The sequence below is a fragment of the Chrysochloris asiatica genome, unplaced genomic scaffold (assembly GCF_000296735.1).
Source record: "Chrysochloris asiatica unplaced genomic scaffold, ChrAsi1.0 scaffold00096, whole genome shotgun sequence".
Lineage (NCBI taxonomy): Eukaryota > Metazoa > Chordata > Mammalia > Afrosoricida > Chrysochloridae > Chrysochloris > Chrysochloris asiatica.
In genome coordinates this window covers 6,839,476-6,848,267 of record NW_006408614.1, presented here as the reverse complement: position 1 = coordinate 6,848,267, position 8,792 = coordinate 6,839,476, and positions in this window count along the sequence as shown.

Here is an 8,792-nt window from a genome sequence, read left to right as displayed (position 1 = left end):
AGCACAGTTCTACTCAGATACACACGGGGGCACCATGAGTGGAATCTGCTTATGAGAAATCATCACTGAGAACACTGTAGAGCACAGTTCTACTCTGATACACACGGGGGCACCATGAGTGGAATCTGCTTATAAGAAACCATCACTGAGAACACTGTAGAGCACAGTTCTACTCTAACACACACGGGGGCACCATGAGTGGAATCTGCTTATTAGAAACCATCCACTGAGAATTTTTTGGAGCACAGTTCTACGTGGACATGCATGGGGGCTCCGTGAATGAAATTTACTTCTGAAAAAGCTGCCTTGAGGATCCTGTGGAGAACAATTCTTCTCTGACACACATAGGGGTGCCATGAGTGGACTCTTCTTATGAAAAATCATCCACTGAGAAACCTGTGGGCACAGTTCTACTCTGACACACACGGGGACACCATGAGTGGACTCTTCTTATGAAAAATCATCCACTGAGAAACCTGTGGGCACAGTTCTACTCTAACACACACGGGGCACCATGAGTGGAATCTACTTATGAAAAATCATCCACTGCAAACCTTGTGAGCACAGTTCTACTCTGACACACACGGGGCACCATGAGTAGAATCTACTTATGAAAAATCGTCCACTGAGAACACTGTGGAGCACAGTTCTACTCTGATACAAGGAGGGGGCGGGGGCTTGATGAATGAAATTTACTTCTGAAAATTCTGCCATGAAAGCTCTGTAGAGAACAATTCTTCTCTGATACACACAGGGGCACTATGACTTGGAGCTGACTTAATGGCACCTGGTTTGCGTGCCCCTCTTCCCAACTCCCTGTGAATACCTAAGTGATTCAGTTGTTTCTTATACAAAAGCATGCAAGCATCCACCAAGCTACTGAATTCCATTGTGGAAAGCAGCTGGCAGCTGGCTTATGGTGGACAGAGATGTGTTTTGCTTTCCTGATAAGACTTTTCAGTCTTTCTAGAACTATGCCAGCATCCCAAGGAAGGAACCACTTCAGCACGAGTTGGACCATATTGCTTAGCATCAGTTTAGTTGACTGTCTGAACTTGCCTTGGACATACTTCAGAGAGGGGAGGTAAAATACCCCTCAGTGGTCATTGCCATCTCTTTTCTATGTTACCTCTAGCCCCTTCCTCTCGCCTCTGTCTCGTGGTTGGGTCTTCCCTAGGCCATGAGAAACAGTCTCACTGTAAGGATGCCACAGAGCATCCAAACTGGACAGCTCACTGCAGGCGAATCCACAGTACTCTCAGGGGCTTTTGGAGTTCCAGGGATAAGACATAATTTTAACCTCTGACACAAGTCTTGTGGCTTGACATAGACTCACTTCCTTATGAATTTTTAATTCTGAGAGAATAGGGTGCTTTATTCCAGAGCGTTGCTACCATACAGTTTTCTTAAAATGTTGCCTTGACCCAGTTTTGAGGCCTTTGCAGGAGGCCCGTTGGTTCCTCTTCCTGAGTAGTTGATTCAGTCTACTTTCCACCTCCCACCATCTCCCTTCTTCACTTTCAGAGTCCAGGGCCAGGTACTCAGAAACTGGGGGTGCCCGTAAGCCACCTGAATCTGCAGAACTATTCAAAATGCCTAACCATCCCCTCCTGAAGCCCAAGACCCCCTAATTGATTTCTCCCTTCTTGTTCTACAAGGCTGCCTGTCTCCAGTCATCCCAGGGTACCGTTACCTTGTCCCTAGAGAGAGCCCCTGTGTGCCCCCTCATAGCTTGCTGCACCTTCTTACTCATGAGCACTGTGAACATGATAGATCTATAACTCCCGTTTCCTGTGTCATAACGGGCATACCATCCCATGAACTTGTTAGCACGTCCGGTCTCCTGGCTACCTATACCATCATCACCTATTCTCATAAGCTTGGAACAGTGAGAGTGTCACTGAGACGGAGCTGACGGGCAGTCCTAGCCCCAGGAAAAGGAAGTCAGCAATGCTGGATATGTGCTGGATGACTCACCAGAGGACGGAGGTTCAAAGCTACCTGGAGCTGCCTCAGACAATCTCCTCCCCAAAGGTCACAGCCTTGAGGACTCCATGGTTCTATTCTGCACACACGGGGCACCATGAGTCAACTAACAACAACAATGCTGGCTTCCCTTTTCAGTATTTGGGGTCTTGAAGAGGATGAATAAAAACCAGTTGGCAAGCAGGATCAGAATGCAGGGTCCACACACATTGTTAATAGGAGGAAAAAGTGGGCCAACATTTGACACTTCCATTAATCTCAGAAATTCCTCTTTGAAGAATTTTCCCTCTAGGAATACCTTGTCAGGGTCCAGCTCTATAGGTTCAAGAGTGTGTCAGCAGCACGTTTGCATATAAGGAAGTTGGCCCTCGCCTGCATGATAGCTCACTGTGGCCAAGGTGACAGGTAGGGGTGGCCCTACCTCTGTGAATGAGTTCTCTTCTCCACAAGAAGTGGACACAGACTGACAACATGGAACTCTGTAGGAGCCTTCTCCAGCTAGAGCATTTCTTGGTCAGCGCTGGGACCCGATGACAAAAACTCACAGATTGTTGGGTGTTTAGGTCCAGGGCTGAGAAAAACTGCCAGTTTAAATGTCCACTACCACTAAGGTGGCATCTAACCTCAACACCTGGGAATGAACCAATCTCTCCCCAGGAACGCTCATCAGGGATGGTCAACTCCACATGACCAAATAGGGGATCTCAGACAAGGCCTCCTCCCTGGGCCCCTCACCTAATCAGGTCTGATCAAATTCCTAGTGGGGTTTTGATTGGAATTACTTTGAATTTATATATCAATTATGGTGAAAATTGATGTCCTGATCATAATGAAAATACCTATCTAGGAGCATTCAGTGTCTCCATTTAAGCCCTTAGGTGTTTCAGTTAGATGTTATAGTTTTCTTTATGTTGGTACAGTGGATTTCTTCTTAGGATTAATTTAGCATGTTTTATGTTTGTTGTTATTATTATGAATGGAATTTTTTTTTTTTGCTATTGATATAAATCTTTTTGTAAGAGAAGACTTTTAAAGCATGCAATGTTGTTTTTAAGTGCTGTTGAGTCAGTTCTAGGGTTTTCTAGGAGTAGATGGTGAGCTTGAACTGCCGACCTTGTGGTTCTAACTGACCTTTCAGTTCAGTGCTTATCCTACAGCGCCACACCAGGACTTAACAATAGTAGAGATAATATGATAAAAAAAAAAAACAAAACAAAACAAAATAAAAGCACCTCACGAATCCCAAACTAAGCTTCAATTACTACTACTGTATGACCAGCCTCAGGAGTCCTGATATGGCGTTATGGGTTAATGCGCTGGACTGCAAAGTCAATTTGAACCACAAGGCCAGTGGTTCAAGCTCACCAGCTTCCCCTTGAAAACCCTACGTAGGGTTGCTATGGGTGGGAACTGACTCGAGGGCAGAAAGACAACAAAAAACATGATCAGTCTTATTTTCCCTTTACAAATCTCTTCCCCCACCTGATGGCTTTGAAGCAAATCCTGGATTTCATATCATTTCCACCATTGATCCTTCCATAATCATTTTGTGACTGACACATCCAATGCTTGGTATATATCCTAGAGAAATAAGAACGGTGACATGAGCTAATATCTGGGAGAGGGACAGACGGACACTTCAAAAGTGCATGCAAAAATTCTATTATCTTTAAATTCCATTTTCCATGAACTTTTTGAAACCTCCTCATATGTACACCCATGTTCATGGCAGACTTAGTCACAAAGATAGGAATGTAAGCATGGAGAAACAACAGGCACACACACACACTGTGGAATACTGCGCAACATTACAAAATACAGAATATGGAATTGAAAGTCATGGAAATTTTTCCACAAAGTTTTTGAAGTCCCCTTGTTATGCTGAAGCTTCAGAACACCTCACAACATGGATGAACCTGGAGAACATACTGTTGAGGGAAATTAGTCAATCTCAAAAGGACAAATATTGTATGAGACCAATGTTGTAAAAAGCAAAAAATGTTTTTCACACTTATAGGAACATTCTTTGATGATTACCAAGGGTGGGAGAGGAGCAAGGTACATTAAAAAAACTATTTTTATGAATGACAATTTTCTGAACTCTCTTAATGACATTATTGTGGATTTTTTTTTCTTTTTTTCTTTTTAGATTGAGGCCCTTCTTCCCTGTTCTCTTCACCCCTCAGCGTGGTCCATACCATAGGCTGGTTCTTATGTTTATGTATGGTTGGCTGAAAAGTAAACACATTCCTAACGAAAGCCCATGATGATGTCGCAGTCTTGGTGTGCCTCGTTCTTGTTGGTCAGCTGTTCCTCATGTCTGTGGTACCATGGGCGGTTCTTCCAGCACACAGTAGCCTTGGCCAGCTCACACCCAGTGGCAGCCAGATGTCCTATACTGTTTTAACATCTCACTCCTGGGTGGACCAGTGTGCCCCCACCTGTTCAGCCACAGGGCCCAGCCCTCAGATGTGGTATCTGGGGTTCATTCTCACGGAGAAGTCAGTGCTGCTGAAAGTGGAGCAAATTCACCTGAGCACAGAGCTGAGCTCAGCCTGACTAATAATTTATGTAGTGTTGCTTTTGCTCAGAACCAGAATGCACTCTTCAGTCTTCACACAGGAATAAAATATGCAAGAGCAACCTACAGAAATGCAGCCTTGGCAACTGCTAGGTCCACCTGAGATCCAGGAGAGAAAGATGCTTAAGTTCCTTTACCTGAGGGTCTATTGTTGTTGTTAAGTGCGGTCAAGTTGGTTCCAACTCATAGCGACCATGAGTTTCTGAGGAGCAGCTGGTGGGTTTGAACTGCCAACCTTGTGGTTTGCAGTCCAGTGCTGATCCTACACTGCCACACCAGGAGGAGGTAAACTGCCCCCCTTCAGGTCTGGAACAGAACTCACCTTATTGGTTTGATTTTCATCCAATTGGTAGATAACCCAAGAGGGTACACCAGCTTTCGTAAGGTGTGCCCACTATGGAGTGACTGACCATTCAAGATCAAAAGGGCACCATCACCTAAAGTCAAAGTTCAGAAGGGTTGGGGAGGAAGGTGGACTGGAGCTGGGAACCACAGGAAGGAAATGGGAGAACTGTTGTTACATGGAGAGGATTAAAGTCATCGAGATGAAACAAAGTGTGTCTGAGTTGTTGGATGTAAAACTGATGATCTGCTCTGTAAACCTTCACTCCATTCACAATAAAAATGTTTCAAAAATAAAAGAAATAAAATCTTCACACATTAAAGTGCACTGGGCTAATAGTTTCATTATGGATCTGGTTTAAGGTGGAACAGGGGCTAAAAGCAGGGTCTGTAAATCAAAGAGTTGGTGGTTTCAACACATGGGCGGGAGCTAGGGCAGTCTGCTTGTGTGAAAATGACCACCTTGGAAACCCTGTGGGGTAGTTCTACTTGGTCCAACAGCGCCCCTATGAGCAGAAACTGACTTGATGACAGTGGGTATTTAGACCTGACGGATGTTCAGAGGCCCACTCATTGGTCCACAGCAACATGAGGATGCAGGGATGTGTTGGGGAAAGGATGTGTCGGAGCAGCCTCAAGGTTTACCTCCAGAGAGGGAGGGTGTGCTCTTTGACCCTATTAGGGATGGAATCATAGTCCCTTCAAAGATACATTGGCGTCCTAATTCCTAATACCTGTTAATGAGACTTTGTTATGACAGAAATTCTCTAAAGATGCTAATAGTAAAGTTAACATGAGGTCAAACCAGATGTCACTTGGCAGACTAAGATGTGCCCAACCTGAGTAATGGTATTTCCAGTTGCCTTGTCTACATGGGAAATCTGGACAATGAAGAAGGAAGATGGGAGAAAAATTGATGCAATTGAATCATAATGTTGGTGAAGAATATTAAATAAATCCTGAACTGCCAGCAGAATGAAGAAATCTATCTTGGAAGAAGTACAACCAGAGTGCTCTTTAGAAGACAGGATGGTGACACTTCTTCTCTCATACTTCAGACATGTTATGAGGAGGGGTCACTCACTGAAGAAGGACATCAAGCTTGGTAAAGTGGAGGGTGGATGAAGAAAAGGAAGACCCACAATGAGGTTGATTGACCCAGTGCCAGCAGCAATGGACTGAAATTAAACAGCAATTATGAGGAAGGTGTAGGACCAAGCAATGCTCCATCCTGTCCTTTATAGGGTCACTATGAGTCAGAACTGACTAGAGGGCACTTAATAACAAGAACATATTGTGATTGTACATATGCAGATATATGCACATATGCATATTTATATGTGCATATGGACAATGAATCCTAGTGTGGGGATGATAAGCACTGGACTGCTAACCCCAAGGTCAGCAGTTCAAACCCACTAGCTGCTCCTCAGAAACCCTACACAAGAACAGTATGAGTAGGAACAGACTCAGCAGCAATTAACAACAACAGCAATAATGAGCAATGAATAAGGAAGACTGAAGAGTTGGTGCACTTGAATTAAATTACGGTGTTGATGAAGAACGTCAAACCTACTGTGGGTTGCCAGAACAAGAACGTCTGTCTTGGAAGAAGTACAGCCAGAATGCTCCTTAGAAGTGAGGATGGAGCGACTTCATCCCCCGTAATTTGAATATGTTAGCAGGAGGGACCAGTCTCTGGAGAAGGATATCATGCTTGGTAAAGTAGAGGGATCATGAAAAAAAGGAAACACCTCCACCCCAATGAAATGGATCAATACCACAGCTGCAGCAATGGGCTCAAAAATAACAACAGTTGTGAGATGGTGTAGTACCAGGCAATGTTCACTCTGTTGTACATGGGGTCACTATGACCCAGAACCAACATGACGCCACCAATAGCAACCTATGTGTATACATACGTATGAAGGGGACTCCAAAAGTTTGTGGAAATTTTCAATTATTTTTAAATTCAATAATTTCCCACAAACTTTGGGAAGCCCTCATGTATCTATAAACAATATATATAATGTGTATGTGTGTGTGTGTAATTGATCCAGCCTATTAATTCTCCTTCTCTGGGGACCCTTGACTGATACATGGATACAAGAGCTGACTCGGAAATAAAAAAACAAACAAACACAAAATGGGTTCAGGGCAAGTTGTGTGTACAGTTTGTTACCGGGCTCACCCGAATGAAATCATTGTATGTTCTGGAACATCTGTGGAATGGAGACAGTAGATCTGAGTATTGTAGGAGAATCAGAAAGGATCATAGGTGTGAAGGTACCTGGCAAAGAGTGTGGTTTATACTAACATCCGTAGTGTAGTATCCACCTAGCATGCACCAGAACTGGGTCTTCATCGTGAAAATACTAAAATATTGAAATACTTCAGTATTACTTCACAATTATCTGTCATCTTAACTTCCAGGAGAAGTGTGATCACCCTAAGCCCTAGCTTCCGGTCCATTCCCATTCCTACTGCCCAGTGACAAAAAGGCTAATTCTTTATATTATTTGTAAGACCCACAAAGTCCTGCTTTTAGGTGCAGGGATTATCCATTTATTTTCAAACTTAATTAGTATTTAACTATGATGTTAAAAAACAAGAAAATCTCCAATTAATGTAGAAAATAAAATTGGTTACTTTAGGCAAAGTCCCTCTTTCTGAAAGAAGGAATTACTGCTTCTACCTTCTGGGTAAGATGAGCTGAACATAATAGCCCTGCTCTTGTTTGTTCCAATAGAATATTTCATACAGGATAAGAAGGTTAAATTATGTGTTTTGCAATTCCCTGAAGCTACAATTCAAGTAATGTATAATTAAACCCCAGCATTGCCAAAGAGGAGAAAATATTTTTCTTCCAACTTTCCTGTGGTTTACAAAAGACTCAAGATTGTGACTTTAGTGCCAGCAGAATAGTCAACACATAAAAACTCTCAGAACGGCTGCGAAATCATAAGCAGAGTCCGTGAATGTGGCCTTGCTTCTAATAGCTGAAGGCAGTTTCTCACAAATCTCGTATTAATGCTGGAGACCGGAAATCTCTCCCCCAGGTGACCCTTAGGACTTGTGACAGAGCCTAGAGAGCATGTGACTCAGCCTGTAGCTGTTTCCTGGTGGAGGGGATTCTGGATAGTCAAGGAGCACCTTGGGGAGGTTCTAGGTGCCGTCTAGTGTCAGGGGCCACCTAGATTCCCAAGGGATGGGAATCAGGAGAAGCACAAAGCTGGTTCCTACGAGGTGGAGTCAGACATGAATCTACTTCCCACAGTCTTCACCATTTCTGACATTTCTGTTCTCCGCAAAACACTCTTTACTTCTTTGCTGGGTTCCATAATTCGTCGTGGTGACCACACTGAACCCACAGCCATGCTTACAACAAATGAATTTCAAAAATAGGGGCTTTATCAACTATGAGTCTCCAGGTGGTGCAACAGGGCTTGACTGGTAAATGAAAGGTTGGTGGTCTGATTCCATCCAGAGGTACTTTGGAAGAAAGCCCATCAATCTATATCTGAAAAAAATCAGGCATTCAAAAATCCCCTTAGAGTTACAGATAACAAGATGAATACCATTACATATGCAATCCTGCATGATCAGAAATAATAGATAACAATCTACAAGTGGACATGTAGGTAGACAGGCAAGATGAACAGGTATGAGTACGCAAATGGGACTATACTCACTATATCATGTTGTTGCTGTTGTTAACTGCCAGTTGAGTCAATTCTGACCCATACCCACCCTGTATAGGGTTTCTGAGGAGAAGCTGGAGAGCTTGAACCACCAATCTTGCAGTTCAAATGGCTTTGCAGTCTGGCACATTAACTCACAGCACGACACCAGGACTCCCAGCATATCATAGGTTTGGCAAATA